The sequence below is a fragment of the Triticum aestivum genome, chromosome 7D (genome assembly GCF_018294505.1).
Source record: "Triticum aestivum cultivar Chinese Spring chromosome 7D, IWGSC CS RefSeq v2.1, whole genome shotgun sequence".
NCBI lineage: Eukaryota > Viridiplantae > Streptophyta > Magnoliopsida > Poales > Poaceae > Triticum > Triticum aestivum.
Genome location: NC_057814.1, coordinates 350576660 through 350604074, shown reverse-complemented (window position 1 = coordinate 350604074; position 27415 = coordinate 350576660).

The window sequence follows — 27415 nt, the reverse complement described above, 5'->3', positions numbered from 1 at the left end:
CCGGCCCCCACCGCCTGTGTTCCTCCACCACCCCCACCCCCAACCGCCGCCCCAACCCCCACCCGCGTCGAGTTTTCTTCGTTCGGCAAGGCCCCCAACCACCCGAGCCCCTTCGATTGCACCGGCGAACTCCGGCGAGCTCTGAAAAATCGACTGACCCTATTTTGAAATTTAGTCTACTGTGATTTAACTAGTGTGGAATATAAAAGGTGAAAACCATAAGCATTGGGAGTATAGTGTTGAGCGTGCCATGGCGGATCTGAAGGTGCAAACTGGACAAAGGCAACTTCGCAACCAAGACAAGAAATCAGAGTAAAGCAGTGGCAATCTATTTTCTTGCTGCGATAAATAAGTTGAGCACATACGAAAGAGTACCGCCTCTGGTGCGGCGCCGTGTACGCTTCTGCTGAGAATTTGACGGTGCTGCGGTAGCGATGGCTGTCGGCAGCGTGGAAGCAGATCTAGGAGGGTAGACGGTGGCGGCGAGGTGCGGTGGACGAGACGGTCGTAGGAGCGGCGCCGGTAAGGTGGACGACGGCGGGGATGAAGCGAGAGGACGGGATGCAAGGATCCCGGTCCGAAGCCGTGGATGAGAGAGGTCGATCTCTTGTAATGGACGGCGGCGTCGGGGTATCAGCTCCGGCATGGTGGAGGAGGACGGCGGTGGATGGGGTGGCGGACGACAGCGAACGGAGGAGGGTGGGGTGGAGAGGGTGTTTTGGCGCCCACGGAGTACGACTGGGGAAAAGGGTGGTAGAGAGGAAAGGGGGAACCATGTATTCAGGGCGCGCTTGTCTCAAATGCGAGGAAATTTACAAACTTAGCCCCCGTTTCAAATTTCTACTACATCACAACATCATTAGTCGGTTGGGGATAGGACGGTAATCTCGCATACATCGAATATTTGCCGACGAGAGTTTGTTTTTGGCGCCCACCGTGTATGAATATGAATCGGGGAGGGAGTCGATTTCGGCCGAGGACACACTGTGTTTTGGCGCCCACCGTGTATTAATCTGGGTGAGAGGCGGTTACGTCACGTTTGGGTGAAATTACAAACCTACCCCTATCGAAACCTATAGAAATCCAGCAGATAGGCTTTGCGTGGCAGGGATAGGCAGTAGTGATTTCCATCTCGCAGATTTTGGTTTCGGGCGGTTACTGCGACTTTCCCCGCTTCGTTCAAATTTTGCAGAGTGCACGTTTACCGTGTCAACTCAATTCGAATCCCATTTGTATTCTATTTTTTTCGGGCGGGATCCATTTTCAATTGGAATTACATTCTATATACATCATTTTTTATATATATTTTCAAAAGCACAAGAAAGAATTCTGCTCCTTTATATGTATAATATGATTTACAAATACAACGATCTCGAAATCTTAAGGTTGAATTCGAAAAAAAATTAACCAAATTATGTTCTACTAAAATGGATGGATCAGTAATATCTACATATTAAATAACATAGATGTGCGTGAATTCATATGAGTATGCATGTTTGATAGATCAATTTTGGTTCGAGTATGGATTACATGTATCATCATCTCGAATTCAAATATTTGAATCCCTTTTTTGTTCACTCCTTTCACGCCCATCTCTCTCGCATGCATGCTCCTTCAGGTAGCTATCACTCTCTTTTCTCCAGCTCACCCGCACGCTCACTTCATGTTTCTCCTATCCTCGCAAACATGGTCTCTCGACGTCTCCCTTGAGAAGTGTCACACTCTCCCTATCATTATACATTACACGGTTTTCATTATCTCTCACGTCTCTACTGTTCTCTGGTATCACTCGGTACCTAAGCTTTCTTTTTCACCGCCAGACACACAGTCTCCACTCGTCTTTCACTTTGTCTTTCTCTCTATGGGATTCTCTCACACACCCTATATGTCTCTACATATGACTCATACCACTAAAATTACTCTCTCTCTCTCTCCTGTAGACACAACATTTGTTGCGGTCTCCTTTTCGTCTCCATCCCAGACTGACATTATTCATTTGTTTACCGATCAGACAGCCCCGACTACCGTCTCATCTCTCTCTCACACAGACACACACACAACTCCTGCTTCCACTCCCCTTCCCGACTACCGTCTCTCTCTCACACACACACAAAACTCTCGCTTTCGCACCCTGACTCGTATTTCTCTCACAAACATTTATCGACTAGCTAGCCTCTAGATAGGTTTATACACCCGCACACTCGTGCTTCCACCATCGCATACATGTCTCTCTCTCGCTCCTTGTATCTATGTAGATTTTTCTTCCCTTCTTGAGACACGCCCTCTCGATCGTGCACACACACACTATCGCCTCATTTTAAGCTGATACCTATCGCACACACACTCCTTGTGTCTTTGTCACACATGCACTCCGTCCTCCTCCACTCTCCCTCTCTCTCACACACACATGGGCTTTTTGCAACAACTAGCAAGATGCCCATGCGTTGCACGGAACATCGAGATGCATTTGTATGAGTAGTTTATCTTGTGGGGGAAAAGGATGAATGAGGGAAGGCCTTATTTGCAAATGTGGAGAGGGGTGTGGGTATCTTTTTGCAAAATTGCCATAGTTTCCTTCCTATCCGTCAGATATAGATCGGACGGCCTATATTGCAGGATGGCAGGCACACGATCATCACCGACAATGCTTTTTATAAGAGTAGGGATAAAAAATAGAGTTGGTGATGATGGTGGGCCTACCATCCTGCAATGTAGGTCGCCCAATTTATATCTGACGGATAGGAAGGAAAATATGGCAATTTACCCGCACTCTTCACCACATTTGCAGATAAGGCCTTCCCTCGTTCATCCTTTTCTCCCACAAGATCTTGATGTTCCGTGCAACGCACGGGCATCTTGCTAGTAAGAGTAGAAATTAGACATATACCACTTCTCGAATCTTGAAACCAACAACATTCCTCCCTTATCTCATCAAAACCGCCAAAGGAATATATTTTGAGTGAAACATAACATATTTTTAGTGATATACGTATTTCAAAACTAGACTTTTTTCTATCAAATCGGTGCATATGTATTAATCTACTGTGATTGTGTGGCAACGCATTGGCACATTGCTAGTAGTTATTATAATTTTTTGGACACCAGACAAACAGTGGAGTACATATACGAAGAGAAGAGGCGTAACACCACGCAGTCGGCCTCTCACTGTCTCGCACACATGAGTGTTACGTAAAGGCGACGTTAACAAATAAACCCTAAAACCCTAGGTGCATGATTGCTGCATTCGCGGGTACCGGGTACGTGGTGGAGCACCTTTGTAGGAATAGTCAGCTCGCGTGATAATTTGATCCGTAGGAGTTGATGGTCGGGACCAAAGGTGAACGACTTGGAGCGCGGTGGCTCGCCAGTTGCCACAGATCGAGTAGCCACGTTTAAAATATCGTTTTTTAGCGGGGTTAAGAGTTCCGATTTTCAATGGCGCGTTATAAGTAGTAAGTAGTTTTTAGAACGATTTGTATGGAGCGAAAATGGGATTCATAGTACTACGTACCTCCTTGGCGTATGGTTGTATGGTTTTTTTTTGCGATGGAGGTTGTATGGGTTTATGTTGCGAGATGTTGAACCTGGTAGTTCTAGGGCAAATACTATGGTTTAGATTTAGATGCTGGTTTTCAGTAATGAAAATCGGAAGGGGAAACCCTTCTTTGATTAAAAAAACTACTACCTCCATTCTGGTTTACTAGGCTCCATCGTACTTTGGGTCAAAGTTTGTCCATGAATTTTACTTGTAAAATGTGAATGGAAAACAAGATTTTGTTATACCCAAACAAAAAAGGACTGGAGGGAGTGATTGCTCTGACACGGATGCGACCTCTCATAGCGCAGGCATTGAACCGGCGCGCCGGCCAAGAGGGCCGCACTCACTGCAGGCCCGGCTGAGCACGCCTCCTCGCCGCGTGCAACCAGCTTAAGACTGCCCTGCCTGCCTTCATTGAATCCGCGCGTGTGCCGGCAACACATCCTTCCGCGAGCCGGCGGGCATTTTAGAACACAAAAAATGACTAAAATATAATTAATTTACGCATGGTCTCGACTTGTTGTGCTCGCACTGGTAGCAGGAACTAGTAGAGGATTTTCTTTATTTATAACTCTCCTCACATTTTTTTTGCTTTGAACTGAATCATGGTTGTGGACATTATGTATGAATTTGTAGATATCTGTGAACATGAGTTTGATGTGGAAGTTGAACTTGGAATGTCGGTCTTGCGCGTGAACTATACCATGTCCAATGCTTCGTCTGTTATTGTTTGGAAAGTAATTGTTGTTATTACATGACCCGAAAAAAACATTTTGTGCCACATCAGTAGATGCACGGACATCACAACAGGCATGCTGACTGGATAAACATTTGAACCTGGCTATTATGAAGGAAATTTTGTATTGACAACAGTTTTAGATAGCAGGAGACGCCTAGCCTGCTCTGCTGGCTTATTTCTGGCTTCTTCCATCTCTTCTTTGGCTTGGGTGAAGAGAGCATCTGATTGCTCTTTTCGCTTCTTCAGGAACTCAGCTACATTCTCAAGGGCTGCTGCACGCTTTCTTTCAGCCTTTACTAATGCCACGAGGACACGAACAGCTGACGACTCCACCTGGCTTGTGTGTAATCCAGCATCATCTGGGAATTTGCACCTTGTGTCTAATCCAGCATCATTAGGGAACTGGCACCTTGTGTGTAATCCAGCTTCATTTTGGAAACATGATCTCGAGGTTGACCATACTTCCCTCCTCGCAGGAACTGCATCCTGACATGAAGTTACTTCTTTTTTAGATCAATACTCAGAGCAACCTAGATCCATTTAGTAGAAGCCAGATAAACAGAACTCGGAGAAGTGAATTCAAAAGGAAAAAAATAAAAATAGACTACAAGGTGAGAACACCCACTTCCTACATCAAGCTAAAAACGAAAGCATTAGGACGGTTAAGAATCTTCTTATTACACATCGAAGAACACCACGCTTAAGAGAAACAGAAACTACAACATATACACATCGAAGAACACGAGGCTACACGAAAGTAATTGAAAGGGTGTTACTTACCAAAGCTCGTTTTACAGGTTCGGTGCAGGTCCTCTTTAACGTGCCACGCTCCTCGAAGATGTCCCGAATACCCCATGTTTGGTCTTCATTGCTCCTCTGCATGTTCGCACTCGTGGTTTCAAAATCTCAACATCGCAAGAAAAATATACTACTAGTAATACTCGCGCATCTTGTGGGCAACATTAAAGCACTCGTCTGCCATGTTAGAGCATCTCCAACAGAATTGCAACGCGCGGCGCTTTAAAAAAGTGTTTACAGTGCTGAGATCAAGAAGTAGATACTAGAGAGTAGAGGATAGTTCTCAGCATAGATAGATAAAAAAGATAATTCAACTACTCCTCGTCGTCTGACTCCTCCTCGGTGATGTCCTCCTCCGACGTCTGATTGTAGGCGTGAAGATACCGATCGTCGTCGGATTCCCAGGGCGACGCTGCTCCTAGCCTCATGTTGAATTGAGCGTCCGCTTTTCGCCTACGCTTGTCCTCGCGATAGGCGGCTCGCTCAGCCCTCCTCTTATCCCTCTCCGCCCTCCTTTGCACGTAGAACTCGCGCTCGTTGATGATGTCCTGCGGGAAGTGTGGGTGCCACAGTGCCCTAAGCCGCGGCAGAGGCGCGAGCTCCTGCGCTCGCTCCCGTGTCGGCACGTTGGGGAAGTTCAATGTTCTATGAGGCCACCGGAGGCGCCACAGCGCCGTGTCGTACGCGCGGGCGGCCTCGTTGGCGGTGTCGAAATTGCTGAGGCCGAGGCGCATCCCGCGGAACCGGATCTCGGCGAAGAAGCCGCCGGAGGGGCGCGCGCGGACGCCGCGGTATCCCCAAGTTTCCCGGCGACGCGGCGGTGAGGCGAAAAAGAGCGGGGAGAGAGCGGTGGCGAGGCACAGAGCGGGGAGAGAGCGGTGGCAAGGCACAGAGCGGTGGGAGGGCGATGGATTTTATAAAGCGCGCCGGACGCCGCGCGCCAAAACTAGCGCACGCCCGGCCGCTTTTTCCCGCGCGTGCGCGATCCTTTCCCGACGTCTCTGCTATCTCTACTCTCTTCTCTACTAGCGCGATACAGGAGCGACGCACAATTACAAGCTGATATTCTATTGGACAATGGAGGCTATAACCAATTACTTAACGGGAACAATAGCACCTAGGAAATTTGAAGGGTAGGTATGAACAAAATTGGAACTGCACATGTACTGCTAAGTGGTTCAATACACACGTTACCAATCAAGGAGGAGAACGATGGTCGCGGCGGCCTCTGTGAGTCATGGTCGGCAACGGGAGTCAGTTCATTATTGATGCGGAGCATCCTATGGACATCACCATGTCAAGAGTTCGTTTGGCAAGTGACACGTGCGACATCTACTTCACGTACACAAAGGTGAATCATCTCCTTTACACGTGCTCACTTGACCCCTTCGAGGATGGTATACTACTTGACACTCCACTCGTGTGCATGCATAGGTATTGTCGGAACACTACGGACGACGAGGAGGAGTGCAAGCGCCAAGGAACAACTACACCATCTGCGAGGGAAGCCTGGAAGCGACGACGGAAGAAGACGGAGCTGCTGAAGCTACAGCGGCCGGACATCCGGGCCAAGGACCGGACATCCGGCGCCTGTGCAGCCGCCAAGGAGCTGCACCAACAGACGGCCAACAGCATCAGCGGCCGGACATCCGGCGCCTCGCCAAAGCCCGGACATCCGGCCCTTCCCCCGGAAATCCGGCATCGACGACAGAACGCACCCGAAGTTTGGCCACTTCGGCCCGGACATCCGGCCCGAGCCCCGGACATCCGGCGCCTCGCGAAGCCCCGGACATCCGGCCCCCAGCCCGGACATCCGGTGCCTGCCTGCGCGCAGCCACGGGCCAGAGGCCCATGTATCCCTTTCCCACTTACCCTTTCGTGACTTAGACTATAAATAGACCACCCCCTCCTCCATTCTAGGGTCAGCATTGGTTTAGCTCATATGTGAGGTAGAGCATTGCTCATCCATACAGATCTCCTCCTCGAGAGAGACTGCGGCCCCTCTTCGGAGACGATCCACGTTGGATTCAAGACCCCCTCTTGGGTGGCCCCCCTGAAGACCTCCTTTCGGAGAACCGGTTACCTATGTATCGTCCCTTGTTGGATTTGGATCTTGTATCTCTTTGTGTTTCGAGGATCTAGCACATGTGTGATTGTTCTTGTTGGTTTGAGTGATTCTCTTGTGTCTTCCCCTCGTGTTTCCCCTCGTGTTCTTAGTTGGGATCCGCTCCTTTCGTGAAAGATCGGCCATCTAGGGTTCCACCCTACATCATCTTGGTATCATGAGCCACGTTGATCACGATTTTGGAGCCTCCCCGTTGTGTTTTCTAGCCTAGTTTTGTTGATTTCTTCCCCAATTTAGAAAATCCCCACCAAAAATAGCCCCAATTTTTTTTTGTGATTTGTTGGTTTGATGATGTGTTGTTGAATTTGATCCGTGGATTTGCTTTGTTACTTGTGGATCTAGCTTTCCCCCAATTTTCCCTACTTTCCATCCACAAAATCTCTTTAATTTTGCCCCCAAAATCATCAATTTCCACCCCCAAAATCGAGTTCCTCGAGTTCATCCTCGGATTTGGAGCCTGGACATCCGGCCCGTAGCCCCGGACATCCGGCCCGTGGCCCGGACATCCGGCTCCTGGAGCGCAATTTCGCGCGCGGTTCTAGACATCAGGTCCCGGAAATCCGGCCAAATCCCCGGATGACCGACCCCTGTACATTTCAGCTTTTCCGTTTCACCGTTTTGTGCATAACTTCCACATCCGGAGTCCGATTTTCGCGTTCTTTAGCTCGTTGAGTAGCTATTGACATCCTCTATCCATCTAGATAGGTCCCATCCCCATTTGACTCCATCAAAGTTTGACAACTTTGGCATCTTTGCCTAGGGCTTCCACCACAACATCCGCATAACCACCACCGACTTTCGCAACCTAACCAATTTTGTTCCCCTTAGCATTTGAGGTTGCTTGAGTTGTGATTCAAGTCTCCTAAGGCGTTTCGGCTACTTAGGGATGATTGCTTCTTCATCAACCGCCACCATAACTTCCGCATAGGCTTACCCACCATACACTTCCACCAACCCAACTTAACCCAATTTTGTTTGTGTTGTGAGTTGTGTCTCCTAAGGTGTTTCGGCTACTTAGGGACCGTGTTTCGAACTCCAACACCGTGTATAGTCCATCCACCTTACCCTCGACTTCCGCATTGCGTCTCGAAACCCATCATTGCATTTCCGCAATCCCATTGAGCTTCCGCAAAACCACCACCGCTTACAGCTACCACCGTTTTGACTTTTGTCCTTGAGATTTTGAGTTGTGGTTTTTCCGTTTCCTAAGGTGTTTTGGCTACTTAGGGACGAGTCTCCATCATCTTGGTATCTACATCAAGAACACCGCCACTCATCATCGCCAAGGACGGTAACCTCGACGACACCATTGTATATTCCCCTTGCAATTGCATTGATAACCCCTAGCCCATTTTGCGTCACTTGCCTATCGAGACTAGCCATTTGAGTATTGCCGGCAACGTTACTTGTGCACATTAGTGATCATACTTCCCATAGCATACATACCATACCATATTGGTATCATATCATCTCTTGTGTCACAAGTTTGTTCCCGCATAGACACTATTGCTATCTTGGTTTGTGCATTTTGCAAAGTGGCCATACATACAAAAATAATAATAATAAGCTTTTAAGCAAAAGAGAAGAGCAAAGAAGCTTGTAAGCAAGTGCCATAGCATCATACCACATTGCATATAAGATTGTCATATCCGATCATCTTGGATCATCTTGAGAGAAACACCGGGAACCATACATACATAGCATACTTGGGATAGAAGTTTTATCCATTTTGCATATCATAGGTTGTGCACAAGTGTCGTATCCGCCTATTGAGCAATCGTGCTAGCGTCTCTCTTGAGTTGTGCAACACGAGTGTTTTCCGTGGACTCCACATTTTGTGCTCATTCCTTGGTTGCACGACCCCATTTATCTGTCCGTGTGTGTGTTTCTGTGTGCCATTCTTTGCTATTGGTCTACTTGTTTCACTTGCGAATTTTTGAATCTCTTTCAACATTATTGACTCTTGCTAACATTTTGCATCAAATGTTTTGTGCCACTATCCTCACCGAGCTCCACTATAAGCCTTACTTGTATAGGTGGGAGAAACCGACAAGAATTGGTACCAATTGTGCTATTTCCTTATTACACATTGAGTGATCATTGATCCATCTTGAACATCGGTAAAGGTACATTTGGTATCGTTCCTCTCTTTCTCCCACTCACATTTGCTCGAGTCTTGTGATGGATAGGCAAGGCATTTCACCTCCGGTCTACAACAACAAAGACAAGTTCGATGCCACGAACAACAACTTCGACGCCAAGATGCAAGCTCAAATGGAGGAGATCAAATCCCTCATCAAGTCATACAAGCGATCTTCCTCATCTTCGAGAAGACGCTCAAGAGCACATGCCTCCGAGCTACCATCTCCGGCAAGATCACATCGGCATCGACACCATCACCACCAAGAACGTGAAGGTCAAGAGCTCTACACCAACAACCGCTCAACGACTTCACCAAGTCACTTGGCATCTTCGCCAAGCGACTTCAAGGCATCTTCGCCTACGGATATACGGCATCTTTGCCAACAAGCACCTCAAGACTACGCTCAAGACAAGCTCCCCAAGCTCAAGTCCGCGACTTCCATGAGCTACTACATCCTTGACACCGACCATGAGATTCCTTTCTATGGGACTCAAGAACCCGAGGAGTATCTCGAGTGGGAGCACCTAATGGACGACTACCTCAAGCTACATCAAGTTCCTCCCGAAGATCAAGTGAAGTGCGCCACAAGAAACTTCCACGACTACGCCTCGACATGGTGGCTTCACACACCTTCGGAAACCTACGACATGAGTTGGCCCAAGACGAAGAAAGCTTTGCGGCGAGAGTTTGTGCCCCCAACCTACACGGAACAACTTCTACGCCAATTGGAGAACACCAACCAAGGATCCAAGTCCATTGACACGTACTTCAAGGAGATGAAGATTGCCTTGCGACGAGCCGGCATGGACGACCCCATGTCAATGAAGTTCCACTTCATGATGGGATTGAACAATGCCATCTCCAAGACTATCTTCCTCGAGAACTACAAGTCCCTCGACGACAACTACATTGGTGCTCTCAAGGCAGAACAAGAACTCATGAAGGCCAAGGCTTCTCCACCCCAAGCACACTTCTCAAAGACCAAGCTCAAAGACGACGAGCATGAGGCTAGTACCACCAAGATGTCCAAGCCCGACGAGCTCCAAGACGATGCTCCCACGTTCGACTTCACCGCCATCCCTCTTTGTGGCATTGATGATGCCGAGTCCTCCACGACTCTTTTTCAAGATGGTGCGGCGACGAGTACAACTACGGAGACCTTCAAGGACCAAGCTTTTGAGGCAAGCGACATGGTGACGAGCAAGGATGATGCTTCCATCTTAGGAGGCGAGAGTGATGACGTGCCATCTTCGGCGTTCATCCACGGCGACGGCGATGAGATGGTTGAGTATTTCACTTCGACCACGGCGATGTATGATGACTTGAGTGACTTGTGCCACCATATTGAGAGTGGGAGTGACTTCACCACTAGCCCCATATCCGATGTGTTGCCCCAATTCCCATGTGAGGAGAGCCACAACCCCCACCACTTGAATGAGATGAGTGACTCCACCATACGTGCGATTGAGTGCACCTACTTTGAGGGAGTGAGTGAACCACCACATAGAGAGAGTGAGGCCACTTCGATTTCTAACGACTTAACCTCTACCTCTATTGTGTCTTCTCATTTGGTGCTAGGTCTCATTTATGATGATGCGCCGATTCACGACGACTTCGTCCTTCCTATGGACATGACGATGGCCATGGTGGAATATGATGCACCCCCCACATGGTTCCATCAAGTTGAAGATGAACACCATTTGGTCTTTCCCACCTCACCTACACCACTTGATTGGAATGACAAAGGTAACATAGGTGACGGTGATGCTCTAGTCCCACTAGTGGACATTCTTGACATTGATTGCTTGCATGATGTTGATCCACCTATTACCTTGCTTCATGCTAGTGAGATTTCCCCATGGGATGATTTACCCATTTATGATGAGTATGATGATTGCCATGTGGAGTCTATTAGTTGTGATGCCATGTTACATAGGATTTCTTGTGACAATTCTTTAGGTCACATCATGTTTGACAATCTGCTTGACTTGTCATATGCTATGCATGAGATCAATCATATGTGCTATTTGCAATCTCTTCGTAGTGACTATGCATATGCCATTCAAATTAACCCAATTTGCACATATGGCATAGATGACAAGCCCATGGTTATTGGCATTTGTTTTTCTTGTGATGATATTGACATGCTCCCTTTGCATCATTTATCTCATATGACATGCCATGACCACCTAGCTTCGGATATGCATTGTTGTGGATGTTGTCCATTTTCTCCATATGATTACAATATTGCTCATGAGGAGACCCCCATAGTTTCCTCATACATTTTAGGAGATTTTGATCCATCCTATCCATTGCATGATCCCAATAATTATGTGCACAATATGCTCCCCATGAATCATAATGATATTGTTGTGCCATATACTAGTATGCTCAATTTGCATCCCCATCGTGTCATACATAACAACTATTCTTTCATGATGGATGACATGTTCTTATACCATGCATCAAATTTCTTTGAGCGATGCTTATCTTGTGCTAACACTCACTTGCACATACACATCATGATGGATGATGTGTACATTTACCACGCGCACAATTTCTTTGGTTTGTGTCTCTTTTGTGTAGGTACCCATGAATACTTGTCAACCTCGCAATCCCACGAGTTGACAAAACGAGCTCTAGAGAGCAAGGATGACTTGGGATCCCATGGATTGCCTTTCCCACCGCTCACTTCGCGCAAACACTTCGTGCATTTCTTTTACATGGCCCTCACATGGTTATGGGTTGTTGTCCAATATATATCCTTTGCCCATCTTTCCATGTTCACTTTGCATGATATGCCCATTACTATGCCTTTGCCATGCATTTGTGACCCATGCTTTGCATTACACATGATGATTGATTCTAGTACTTGTATGTGTATTTGCAAGCGTGGTGGAGATATCGTTTGTTATTGCCATGATTGCTTTGTGCCCCATGCCTATGATGATACTATGATCTTGATTTGTGTTCGTGCTTGCGATATGTCATGTACATTACCTATGCCTATTCTTTGCTCACATGACATGATTGCCATGATTTCCTCTAGTGTGTTGCATCTTCGCTCCACTAGTTTGCATGACTTGATTATTATTGCTTGCCTTGTTGCATCACCAATGATTTATACTTGCTCACTTCATGCAGTTGATGACAACTATCTACATGCTTCGCACATGATTGTTATTGCTTCTTGTCATATCTCTCCATATGTTGCCTCCCTCATGCTAGATGATTTGCCATGTATTGAGTGCAACAATGCTATTAGTCTTGCTTATGAGTTTTCCCCCATAGCATTCTCACATATGATTGGAGATTTTGACATAATTCTTGTGAAGCATGCTTGTCTTACCTCTTTGCACCATATACCTAGTGCCATGAATATTGCCATTGTTGCGTCATATTATTCATGCACTTGTGCTTCTAATGGTTATGTGCAAGAGAAGAGAACCATCATGACGGATGATGTGTTTATCTACCATGCGCCTACGTTCTTTGTTTTGTTGTGTGCATGTGTAGGATTCTTGGACTTTGTGTCGACTTCCGCCTCACGTGAGTTGACCATTCGAGCTCTTGAGAGCGAGCCTCATACATTCTACCACGACTTGCTTCTACACCGCTTTTGCTTGCGTGTCGGCATTGTGAAGGACGCACAAGGACACGCCTTCAAGGTGACATCTTTCTTGAGCATGGATATTATGGATCATACTACTTGTGTTGCTTGCACCATGAAACTTATTGTTCATCTTTGACCACTTGATTGCACACATGTTAGACATCTTGTTTCAACTTGTTATTTTCACCATTCCAGGCATCATGATATATATGCCTTGTGTGTTGCATCCGATTCTTGGATTACTTGCTCCTATCACATGTTTGGTTGCAACAATGTCATCACTTCACATATGCCATGTCTCATTGATTGCTACATGCTTGACTTGATTGCCGCGCACATGAGGAACAATTGCTCTTTCTACTGTGTTGAGTGCCACACAATATTTACCACACGTTACGCTTGGATTGCCTTGCACTTGACCCATATGTTTAGACATCTCATCTTATTTGGTGTTGTGAATGATTCATATGCCTACCATAGACCTTTCATTGAGCAATTTGTGAATGCTTGCTATGAACTTGAGGTAGATCCTTATTCTCTTGACACACATATTTGCATCTCTACCTCCCATTTACATGCTTGTCCCCATGATATCTTTGCTTGTGGTCAATTGATATGCTTACATGCCATGTCACAATCCTTTGTCAAACCATATGCTTTGCATGATGACGACACTTGTTTGGTGAACCACCTCTTGAATGCTTGGTTTTGCACTGACGCTAACCACATTTGTTTTTCCAAGCGTTTGTTGTCTTTACTCCTTTTGAAGGAATCACAAGATGGTGCGACATTGGAGAGTGCCCATTTCGAGCTTCAAGATGACAAGTACTTCGTGAACATCCACTTCTACATGGCGAAGCCATCTCTTTCCCATGGTGATTTGGTTTTCGATCCGAGGTCGGATCTTTCCCAAGGGAGGGGAGATGATGCGGAGCATCCTATGGACATCACCATGTCAAGAGTTCGTTTGGCAAGTGACACGTGCGACATCTACTTCACGTACACAAAGGTGAATCATCTCCTTTACACGTGCTCACTTGACCCCTTCGAGGATGGTATACTACTTGACACTCCACTCGTGTGCATGCATAGGTATTGTCGGAACACTACAGAAGACGAGGAGGAGTGCAAGCGCCAAGGAACAACTACACCATCCGCGAGGGAAGCCTGCAAGCGACGACGGAAGAAGACGGAGCTGCTGAAGCTACAGCGGCCGGACATCCGGCGCCTGTGCATCCGCCAAGGAGCTACACCAACAGACGGCCAATAGCATCAGCGGCCGGACATCCCGCGCCAGCCCCGGACATCGGCGCCTCTCCAAAGCCCGGACATCCGGCCCTTCCCCCAGAAATCCGGCATCGACGACAGAACGCACCCTAAGTTTGGCCATTTCAGCCCGGACATCCGGCGCCTCGCGAAGCCCCGGACATCCGGCCCCCAGCCCGCGCGCAGCCACAGGCTCGAGGCCCATGTATCCCTTTCCCACTTACCCTTTCCTGACTTAGACTATAAATAGACCACCCCCTCCTCCATTCCAGGGTCAACATTGGTTTAGCTCATATGTGAGATAGAGCATTGCTCATCCATACGGATCTCCTCCTCGAGAGAGACTGCGGCCCCTCTTCGGAGACGATCCACGTTGGATTCAAGACCCCCTCTTGGGTGGCCCCCCTCAAGACCTCCTTTCGGAGAAGAACCTATTACCTATGTATCGTCCCTTGTTGGATTTGGATTGTGTATCTCTTTGTGTTTCGAGGATCTAGCACATGTGTGATTGTTCTTGTTGGTTTGAGTGATTCTCTTGTGTCTTCCCCTCGTGTTTCCCCTCGTGTTCTTCGTGTTCTTAGTTGGGATCCGCTCCTTTCGTGAAAGATCGGCCATCTAGGGTTCCACCCTACATCAATTATCCATGACGGTGGTACTTCTGCGCTTGGCGTCGGCTTCCGGGAAGCAGATCCGAGACCGTGGAAGACGATGCCGAGGAAGAGGCTCCGTGTACGACGGTGACAGTGGACCGGCTCCAGTGCCGCGTACGAGGTCGTCGATGAGGCAGATGCGCTGCGGTGGACGAGTGCGCCGATGTAAAGGGGAGGAGCACGAAGGCTGCGGTGTCGTGGAGAAGTCTATTTTGCGGTGGGGGTAGAAAATGGGGAGTATTCAGGTGTACTATTCTGGGTGCCGGGGTGGGATTGGCTGTGTAGGGTGAACCTGAAGTTACGAAAACAGCCCCCTACCAAGCGTCATCCGTAGGCCTGTTCCGAAGGCTGGTAACTTCCCCCTGCTCGAATCAGGGTCGTGGGAGATTTTCCCGCCGACCTCAAAATTTTGTGACACTGGACTCCCCGTGTGGCGTGTTGAGTGATTCGGCTAAGAAACTAGCGAGTAGTAGTAGTAAACTCTGCATATTAGGTTTGACCGAATTCAAACTTCCTAAAGTTTGACCAAGTTTATAGAAAAATATAAACATTTACCATAACAAATATGTATGATGTGAAAGTACATTCAATAATGAATCTAATGGTATTTATTTGTTATTGTATATGTTAATATTTTTTGTTATAAGCTTTCTGAGAGTTTACAAAACTTGACTTTGACCAATGCTAATACGCGGACTTAAATAAAAACGGAGGGAGTACACATTTGTTTTCTTAGTTTGTAGTGAACTAATCATTTGTTGAAATTGTGAAATAAATATATTAGGCTATTGACTTCGAATGTAATGGTCTATACAATTCAATAGTTACAATCATTGTCGAATCCCAAGATGTATACAAGGTCTATAGTACTTCACAACATGCTCAAACTCACATAATCCCAGTCAAATGAGAATCTAAATGCATTTCATAGTTATTACTTTGTAGGATGCAACAAAAACAACCATAACTCTACATCAGCCATTATAGAAGCAACATTTTGACATATCCCAATGTGTGAATGAAACGTGCAGAGAGAGCTTTTGAAGATGGAGCAGATAGGGCGGGAAAGATTGTATGTATGTGGACGAGAGAGTAGGAGACAAACCTAACGAGACAGAGAGAGAGAGAGATAGAGAGAGAAAGAGAGAGGAAGAAGTTAGGTCTGTGAGAAAGATGGATACATGTAATATACATGAGATGCGTGTGCATCTGGATTCTGTATACGTGGAAGGAGAAGAGACAACATGTTTGATGAGAGAGCTGGAAAAACATGGACGAGAGGGGAAGGATCTCGTGGGTTGAGGGATTGACAATTTTGTGCGGGGGAGAGAGGGATTGGTAATTTTGTGCAAGAGAGAGAGAGAGAGGGTGGGGGAGGAGTCAGTCAGCCGTCGTCACATCACCCTGCTTCCAAATGACCCCGCATTCTCTAGCGCGGTGTGGTCGCCGTCTTCGATCTGCTCGATGCCCACTTTGAAGATTGAGGTGTTGTGCATGTTGGGGTGCAAAGAAGCACAAGCGAGAGTGGTCGCCGTATAACCTTGGATGGGGATGAATTGTGTGCTCGGGGGAGTGTGTGTGTGTGTGTTGTGCTGCGTGTGTCTCTGTGTGTGTGTGTGTGTGTGTGTCAAATATTGAGAGAAAACAAACCTAAGGAGAGAAATGGGTATTCACGAAGAGATTGTGCGGGCCTTGAGGTGGGCAGGGCCGGGTGAGGGTGTCAAAATGTGCGCGTTGATGCATGTGTTGCATGCGACCGTGCGAGGGACGGACGAATCGAGAGAGATGGTTGTTGTGTTACGGATGCTCCTCTCTCTGTCTCTCTCTCTCCTCTCTCTCTCTCACACACACACACACACAAGTAAACTAGAAGACCGTTCTCTCATGTATACACAACGTATCGGCATCTGTCTATGTCTCACTCATGCATGATCATTTGCACATTCACACCTCTCTATGTCTGTATCACACGCACACCGTCTCCACATTGCCCTTCCGCCACAACACACATATGGACACATACACACGTTCTCTCTCAGTCACACACACAAAATCAGTATTAAAAAAACTAGGGCGCACCTAAAACGTCCAAATCCAAATAAACACGAACTGGAGCTAAATTCAAATATATGGAAATATTGCAGCGTCAAGAACTTTCACAGGAAAAAAAGTTGAGTAATATTCGAGGATTGTTTTCACACACACAAAAAGGTTCGGTGGATGTCCTTCGAGCGCGACACGGTGACGCACCGTTCGATCGACCGCGCGGCCGCGGTTCACGCGCTTGCACAGGATTCCGTATCGTGGCTGTGGTACTAACTAATAAAAGCGCTGCCTAAGTCTAATGTTTACGTGTACTAGTACGGTTTTCTTTTAAGTTTGACCAACCTTATATATAAAACTAAAGTAAGCTCCCACACGCGCACTCATCAATATGCCGCCGCCGCCGTTGCGCATGCCGGCGCCCGCCTGCTCCGGCCAACAATTTCTCGCCCATCACCGCCGTGTCGCCGCCATCCCTGTGCCATGAAGCCGAAGGCTCGCCCGCTCACGTCGTCTGCAGTCCCTCCTCGCGATGCCGCCGCGCTGCCAAGCACGCGAGCAGCTGGTGGAGCCGCGTCTATGCACGCAGCGTACGAAGAGGAGGACGAGCGCGTGCTCCAGCACGCCGGCGAGGAGGAACTAGCGTGTCATTGTCGTCTCCGCCCGCGCGGAGGAGGCGCGCATGGTGGCTGTCGCGGCGGAAGCCGGTCGCGCGCGCGTCGAGCCCGCAAACCGGGTGCGGACGCGGAATCTACCTTCGAGACCTTGAATGCCACGTGGATCCTGCAATCTGAAGGAGCAATTTGGGTCAGTCGACTCATGTGAGCCGTTTGATGCAACATGGATGGCTAGAAGGGCTTCTTCCACCTCTTCTGCCGTCTTCTTCCTTCGCTCCGTCGAACTTCTTTCACAAATCGACTGACCCAAATTATACTACTAGTACGAACGTATTAAGTACAGTAGGAACACGAAGATACGAGCAGTAGTACCAACTGCAAGAAGAACAGTAGTAAGACATAGTACTAGTACTACTGTACGTACTAAAGAGTTCAAATAACGAGAAAGAACATAAACATAGTTCTGCTGGGGCCTCAGCACAACACACCCTTGAAAATAAACTAAGCAACTAGTCCGCTTGACACTGCAGTAGAACCAGCATGAGCGACGGCACTGCCACCTACTCGGAGTCCGAGTCCACGTCCTCGACTTCGTCCTCGTCCCTCTTCCTCTTCCTCTTCGCCGACGCTTCTTTGCTTGAACCGGACACTGGGCTCTGCTTCTTCATCCAACCCTTGTAGATATTTAAACAAAGGTAGGCATCCATTGCTGCGTACAGGATGTGATCTTCATCTAATGTCTTCGACTCCCATGCATGATGAAACTCGTGATGAGGTTTCTTCAGTTTAGCGTACGAAGGATCAATCATGGCTGCTGCCAGGGTCAGCATTGAAGGTTGAGAGGAGGACACCAGGCTTGCCTTCTGGAGATCGAAGGGCTGGCCTACAACGAGACCTATCCGACGCAGGACATCCCTGTCGTTCTTAAAGCCTACAGTAACGAATTTCACTCTTTTGTCCTTGAGGAAGTTCTTAAAATCCTGGCACTCAACGTCGGCATGGCATATGTGGTAGACCAAGCAAACGTTATGTACGCAAACCTGGATCACGGCGGGCTTCTTCCTCTCTTCGTCCTTTAGATCCTTCTCTCGTCCCAGGACTGTGGTGTACTCAACATCTAGCCCAGCGACCCACTCATCCGTTGAACTGTTGAACATGCGTAGGAAGCGAGCAAGCCATGCTTTCACCGTCTCGGATCCACGTGTGTAGATGACGATGAACTGATCGCCGGTGATGGCTCTAACCTGGTACTCAGCGGCGACCATGGAGATTTGGGAGGCCATGGATTTTGGAGGAGGGTTAGGAGAAGTTGAACTGTTGTACCCCGCAAAAAAAACTGGGAGCGAACTAATGTGAAAGGACGGGACGACTGGGAGCGAACTGTTGTAAGGTAGAAGACGGGGACGAGTAGGGCGTGCGAACGGCGTGGGGTTGCTGGCTTGCCCGGTGGATAAACGGCTGCAAGCCCCCAAAGAGTTCTCGAGAACTATGCGGGACCCACTAGATGTCATGTCTACTAGACCCATATCGTAGGCCTGACGGTATAGCTTCTGCCTGTTCGCACGCCATGCCGGCGCGTGGATGTAACTTCACTTAATTCCGTCAAACGTCGCGCCTCCCACGACCTTCGCCTCCCTCGCGCGGTCGCGCCCTTTGAGACTTCGACCGGCTATAAATGAGCAATTTTTTTGCCTTTTTTTAGACAAGCAATTTTTTTGCCTACTCCGCATGCATGATACTCCCTCTGGTCCTTTTTACTCCCGTCAACCGTTTGCAAAGTGTTTGACCAAATTTATACTTTTTTTGAACACCACCTTATATTAATTAACCAGCCACACCAGTACACTCATTCGATACAATATTCACCACACAGGGCGGTACGTTATTTACAAGAATACCATCTAATCTATTGTCAAAGCTATACTTAGCGATTAAGTGTGCCACCTTATTGGCCGAACGGCTAATCTTTGACAATTGAAGATTGTTGATCAACTTCGAGATGCTCAACGCTTTCATCTTCAGGTCACGCATAGCAGACCTGTCATAGTCCCCCGATGCAAGAGACGCTACCACAAAAGCGCAATCAGTCTCTAAAATTACAGGATTATGAAGAGAAATACCTATGTAGAGACCGGCAATGCAAGCCCTAAGCTCCGCTTCCTCCACGCTTTGACAGGCATCAATGAAATCCCACGACCAAATTTATACTAAAAATATCAATATCTACAATACTGATTATAATGAGTATAAGAACTACGTTTTATAATGAGTGTAAAAATATTGATTTGACATTGTGAATGTTGACACATTTTTCTATAAGTCTGGTGAAAGTAGAGGTACATTGACTTCAGACAAAACTTAAATGCACAATGCAGACTAGTTCCTCCGTCCAGGTGCGTGCCATGTCCTATCTTGTCATCACAACAAGGTTAGCTATTAGGCTGGCCATAGTGGGGGTAACATAAGTAGTATCATGCACTTGGGACTCGCAAACATGCTAATGTGGTAGGCAATTAAAGAAGAGAGAGATGGTTATAGTAACATAGGTAGATACCGTAACATAATAAATGTGATGCTACTATGTGTCATGCATGGCAATAAATGAGACCACCTATGATACTAATCTATGATACTATGCACTATAGAGGTAGTAACATAGACTAGTAACATATGCATGTTACTAGTCTAAGTTACTCCCCACTATGACCAGCCTTAGAGTACCACTACCTCCCTTCTAGTTTAAAGGGCTCGATTCAAAAATTTCACCTACTCTTAGCAAGATAGTAGAGGCGGTGGAATAGTTTTTGAAGTCTGCAAAAGTACTCAACTAGTGCTGTCGTTCTTCACAAAAAAATGTGTTTACCAATGCATGCATGAACACTAGTTACTCTAACCCCCCTCTCTTCTTTAATTCTTTGCCACATCAGCATGTTTGCTATTCCCGTGTGCATGATACCAGCTAAGATACCACCATTATGGCCAGCCTTAATCATCGCATGCAATAATTTAGTGCACCTTGAAATATGAACATGTGTGGGGCGTGTATGTTTTTAATGACTTGAGACTATACCTAGCCCGGCATGCAAGATGACTTATTATGCACCGTTCCCCATACCTGCAGGAAGCCCGTTCGTCTCCAAATCTTTTCCTCTCCATGTGTGGAAACAATATGCCTGCCAAACTCTCCTTCTCCCTCCGGCGGTCCCACCACTCCACCCCGTGTGAAAAAATCTGCATGCATGACTCTCCTCCCCCCACGCTCGTCCAATCCGTTGTGACCAGCAATATTTCCACCCCTTCGCTCCCCCGTAATTTACTCCAACAAATATGCCCACGTAGCTGTTACTTAACTGCAGGTGCATTGGGTCACTGACATATGGGCCCAACAGGGGTCTGGCCCACATGTCAGTGACGCAACTGGACCTGCAGTTAAGTCAGTGCAGCTCAGTCCATATCTTACGTAGGTGTGCCATTGCTCGCTATAAATACTGCGCCTCCCACGACATCGCTATCTCCTCCCCCTCACGTTCACGTTCATCGCTATCTCCTCCCCCTCCCTCTCACGTCGACCACCATGGCATCGCCCCTCCCAAGCCCTAGGAGCCCCTCGCTGCACCGCGCGGACGGTCACGCGTCGCCGTTCCGTTCCTCGCCGCCACTAGTCGAGGAGGACGCGTCGGTGTTCCGCTCCTCGCCGCTACGCGACGCGTCGCCGTTCCGTTCCTCGCCGCCACTAGTCGAGGAGGACGCGTCGGCGTTCCGCTCCTCGCCGCGACGCGACGCGTCGCCGTTCCGTTCCTCGCCGCCACTAGTCGAGGAGGACGCGTCGGCGTTCCGCTCCTCGCCGCGACGCGTCGAGGTGGACGCGTCGGCGTTCCCAATCTCGCCAGCACGCGCGCCGGAGGACGCGTCGGCTCCCCGCTACGAGGAGAACGCCGCGCCGCCCGCCGAGCCCCCCAGCCTTGAGGAGCTTTGGAAAGAAATGGATGTCGCCTTGTGGGAGGCTTTGCCTCCAGCAGAGCGCGCCAAAATAGAGGCGGAGAAGAAGGCCGAGGAAGAGAAGCGCACCGCGGAACAAGCTGCCTGGGAGGCCTATGTCGCGTCCGAGAGAGTCAGGCAATTGGCTCTTTGGCAGAAGGCTCGTGCGAGGGCCGTGAGGGTGGCGGAGGACGCCCGTGCCGACGCCCTGAGTGCAGTCGGGCCCAAGCGCCTCATCTACGCTTGGCGGTACGTGGACCGGGTGCACGCTTCCAGCGAGGAGGAGTACCTGTTGGCGCCGGATCACCACACCGGTGAGATCGCGCTCGCCCGCCGGCAAGCCGCCAATCAGCACCTCGCGAGTTGCGAGGCTGAGGAAGAGGCGTTGTGTCGGCGCGCTGGGAAACGGCCGCGCACCAGGGCACTCGTGGCGCGCCGCAAGCGCTCCTGCGAGCGCCGTGGCTTTTAGGAGGAGTATAATTTTTGTTTCGTAAGGCGATCTCATTAGTTTTGGGACGCAAATGATAAATCCCGAACGTTCAGGAATTTTTAGCGTCCTTAATTAAGTATGTAAAAGGGAAAGTTTGGAAACCTTGTGTATTCGTACGCATTTTGCAAGTACGTGCATATAGCACAAACTTTACTATATACTATCGCACTACACGTCTCTCTCGATATATGCTTGCAGACTGTGCTACTCCCTCCGTCCAGGTCAATAAGTCATCTTTGGTTGTGCACCGTGACCAAGAAGGAGGGAAGACTTATACACCTAGACGGAGGGAGTACTACTATTACTTATGTACGTGCAAATGCACGTTTTAACATTACGATGCGGTTTTTGTAAAAGTAGAAAAACAGCACTAGTCAAGCTTGTGAAACGATTCAATGCAAAACAAATGCAAAAATGCTCGTTTGATTGTTTACTTTTAGCTTCCTTCTCTGTGGTTATTTCTCTGTCGTACTTTGTACGGAGTATCTCACTGGTTGGAAAGGCATGCAAATTCCCAAACCGCTTCCTACACCCTGTATCGAATTTTTTGCCTAACAAGTTGTGCCGTGCAATTGGAATTCCAACTTGAGTACTACTACTAGTAGGAGTACCAGGGGCCAGTTCTTTTAGGCTTCTAGATTAGTAATCCCATAACTACTACCTCCGTCCTGGTTTATTGGTCCCCATTGTAATCTGTGTCAAATTTTGATCATAAATTTAACTAATGAAATGTTAGTGCATGTCACATGCACTACTCCATCCGTCTAGGTGAGTAAGTCATCTTAGGCTGTGCACCGTGACCAAGGAGGAGGAGAAAACGAGAAACGTTAATGTTTATTTGCTAATTAATAGTATTGCATGCAATGAACTAACCACTGCATGTCGTGTTTGATATCTCAAGTCATTAAAAGCATGCACACTCTTTATCTCTTATTGGTTGATATGTCAAGAAACAAGAAACGAGGTACGGAGTAGAAGTTAATGCACCGCGCCTAAGTGTTTTGGGATTATTTGGTTTTCGTAAGATGACTTACACACCTAGACGGAGGGATTACAATGGTGAGGAATAAACCAGTTAAATCTTTGGTCAAAATTTAGCACAAATTACAATGGTGAGGAATAAACCAGGACGGAGTAGTAGTTTAGAAGCCCAAATAAATGAGTGAGGCGCCTTATTGTTACTCTCCACTGTGACTAGTCTTGTGGGAAAAGCTGGGGAAGCCGCCAAAAGAACTGGCCCTAGGAGTAGTAGCTAGGGATCGAGTGTGCGAGATGAACCGGAGAAAGTAAATGCAGAGAGATGAAATGCAAAAAAGACGGAGGGATGTGATGGTTGCTTGTCCGTTTATTTTACCAGGCCACTTATTACTGGGAGTGGTTGGGTTTTGTGATATGACGGCTTTACTGCCGCGCCACGAGCGGGGTGAGAGGTGAGACTCCCGTGCAGCGCCGCCCTCTACACTTGTACTACATCGGTCGTGGTTTATTAGTCCCCCATTGAATTTGACTGAAGATTTAACTGACAAAATGTTAGTGCATGTCAACAAAAACTATATCGTTGGATTCGTATTTGAACATAGTTTTGAATGATATAATTTTAGGTGACATGCATCAGCATTTATCGTACTATATATAATGTTAGTTCAATTTTTGGTCGTACTAATCTATAGTAGTAAGGTGCCCGTGCGTTGCACCGAAGAGTGAAATGCATTGATCGGGGAGTTGTTTATTTTGACAAAGGATGTGGGGGTCATCTCATGTGTAACGGGTATCGATAGGTTTCTTCGGATATTATTTCATCTCTAGAGCTCACAAACATCCGGGTGAAATAGATAAAAAGGTATCTTTTGCAAACAAAAGCGTTCAACTGTTCAACCTGCATCCAAAACTTGTGAAGAAATAACACTTATTGTGCTTTGCAAGAAATGATCTTTAAGAATTAGTTTTTGAGTATCGATTGTTATACATGTTGGCTACAGATGACATGGCACTTTCTTATAGTCAACAGTTGGCTATACTATTAAGTAATATTAACCATGCCCTTATACACCTAGACGGAGGGATTAAATCAGGATGACTTGCAAGCGGGCAGAGGAGATGTAAGAAATGGTTCATCGTAAGTCTTTCACCAGTACTGTAGTAAAAATTCATACATGGAAGATTCTAGACTAAACCATAAACGGATACACTTTTATTCATGCGCGATACTCCAATAGAGCAAGATCCTGCATGGAAGTCTCCACATGCTTAGACAGCGGATTACATTGAGCGAAGACTAATGATCAACATTTAACTTGATAATGCGTATGTCCAGGTGAACCTCCTTGGAGTCCCCGTGCACCGCGTCGGCGGGTAAAGGATGCCATGGGTTTTCCAAGTCCACATTGGCGGGATAGTCCCAGCTCCCCAGAGTCCAAGTCCGTTCGATGAGGCCGGTGTCGCCGCCCACGCGACCCGGAGGGGTAGTAACACTGACCACGCACCCGTACATCGGCCTCGTGTCAGTGTCAGCGGCGTCGCCCCTGACGCACATTACAGAGACGGGGCGGCGGCCTGCGCGGGCCTCGCCGGTGCCCACGATCAAGAGGAAGACGCTGCCGTCCTCCTCCGAGACTAGCAGGCGGCGGTGATCCTCCAGCGACTCCGGCATGGTGAACGGGTAGCACGTCTCGTACTTGATGTTCTCCGCCAAGGGCCAGCAGTGACCGCTGCACGCATCCGTGAGGTGATGCACCATGTCCGCCGGCGAGCCACAAAACGGCATCGGGCACTCATAGCAGTGGACGAAGGGCTCCTTGGAGGCATCGACCAGGCCGTCCATGAAACGGGAGTGGCTGTAGGGGACGTTGCGCCAGTTGAATATATGAGCAAGTTACTACGAGATTTAATCCGAATAAGCACAAAATAAATCATGACGGCTATAACAGAGATGAAACTAATCATGTGGACTAGCATAGTAGTAGGATACAGAGTAGAAACATGAATTCTACCACGATTTCGAACAGGAAGGACAGAAACACATACGGTGCAACGGGAGCAGCACCGTTGGCGTTGAGGTTGTCGCCCATGTCCAAACACCACGTAGACACGGTCTTTGAGCACGGTTCGTAGTCGTTCCACGCTCGGGCATTGAAGTTTGTAACTATTTTAGATTAGAATATACTACTCCTCCGGTGCTAGTAGTAGAGCAGAGTCCTACTCTACTACTCTACTCAAGCAAGTTAGGGCATAGCACTGTAGGGAGTACCAGTACTGTGATCACTCAAGCAAGTTGTCTGGCATCGACATGACCCTACGCTGCTGGTATGTGTCTCGTAAGTCAAGCGGCGTGCTGTAGTCATCATCACCTGTCCACTTCCCGCAGCACATATTCGCTTCTCCATCTTTGTCCGCACATAATCTCGTCCAATCTTCCATCCCCGCTAAGGCGCCTCCCCCCCTCGTCCGAAACCCAAGCACTAACAATGGCAGAACCGAGCAGCGTCCGCCGAAAGAGTGGCTGGAATTCGCTCCCCACAGAGGTAATCAAGCTCATTGTTTCGCGTGTGGACAATCTCAGTACCATGCCGCTCGCCGCGTGCTCGTCGGGGCTGTACCGTTTACTCAAAGCCCTCAGGCCGGAGCTTTTTAAGCCAGCTCCTTGCTTGCTGATGCCGCCTGATCTTCAGAAACGGCGTGTCACGCAGCATAACGATCGTAGGGTGGCGAGCATCAACCCCCTTGACTGCGATCCGATCCCCGTCAGCCTCAACTACATTAACGGTATGTACTGGGTCGGCATGAACACGTCTTGGATGGTGCTCGTCGACGGTCGCGGCAGCTGGATGCTCGTGGAGGTCTACACCCGGCGATTGATCCCCCTTCCTTCGATTAACACTGCACTGCTTTGGCACCGCGGCCCAGAATACTCGGAATCTTACAGTAGCCAACATGATACCAAGTTTGATTTGCTCAAGGTTGTAATCTGCCAAGTGCCCACAAGATCTGCGAATTATAAAGACTTCAGGCTAATTGCGTTCTTCAACCGCGGTCTCGCCTATCTGACAGGTCACTGCGGTAAGTGGATAAATCTGCACGTCCATCGCAGGATCATACATCCTCCATGGTTCTCTGATGCCATTGAACACAAGGGCTTCATTTACGCTGTCGACTCCTTCTATGGCTGGACGTATTGCTGGCCTACTCCAGTCATCGCTACAAACGGCTGTTACAGCAGTATGTTACTTTCCTATGATATCATGATGGCTTGCTTATATTACTGTCAACATTTGCTGAAAAAATATTCATGCTCATAACATGCTGTTCTTAAGATTGACTAAATCAAGAGCCCTTTTTTATTTGACTCCAACTTGATATGATGTTGTAGGCCGCCTGGTGTCCCTACCCTTCCTAATCCCAGAACCTTTCAAAGAAAAGCGGCATGGCAGTTGCAGGTGGTTCCTGGCTCGATCAGACGACGGCGAAAGATTGATGATCGTTCGCACGTACCGGACGTGTTGTTTCGCGGAATACAATCACAGTCACTGCAAGGTCTTTGAGCAGGATCCCAGCTTCTCTGGGCCTTCAGGAATTTTTGACTGGAGGCTGGTAAGTAGCCTTGGTACACGCTCTCTGTTTGTCGGACTGAATTATCCGATTAACCAGGAGATAACCGACGGCAAGGATCATGATGGCAGCGCGGTTTCGTTCATCAGGCAAAACTGTGTGTACACAGCGTACCATGCGTCTCTGCATGCACCATACCCTGATATGTGCCGCCACGCTCTGCAGCCCAAAGTAGGAGAGAGGGTCGCAAGTATCAGACTTCGACCTGCTGGCTGGAGTTTCCCCCGTCAGGCACCCATCTGGTTCAAGCCGTCAGCCAATCTCCACAGCTTAATAAATAGTAACGTCTAACTGAGCCAGTTAGTTAGATGCGTACACTTGGTGTAGTAGGATCTTTATTTAGTTTGATGCATACACTTGTTCTTTTTTGGTAGCCCTTTTGTAATGATGGCTGATGTTTGGTTTGGAAGAGAGAGCTGCGTCTTCACTCTTCTGGCCTGCTTACTGCTTCTGTTGCACCCCCAGCCCTGGTTGCTGCTGCTGCTGTTTTCAATGTACAATCAGTAGTATATTTCGTCTGTTGGTTGAATAAATGTGTTGTTAGAACGACAAACACAATGTTTTGGAAGTCGTTGCACGGTTCGATCCTTTAGTGCCCCGTACCGTACGTAGCGCATACTATTTTTCGTACGGAACACATTTTCCACTTGTTGATAACATGCAGCCCACTGATGAAGGCCCAATAGAGAAGCCCATAATTAACTGGAAGGGAGGCTCTCACATGAATCCGGCCCAGGTACATGCTCATGGTCCCCTAAACATAAATAAGTAAATAAATAAATAAAGCTAAATGCTCATGCACCAGTTCTT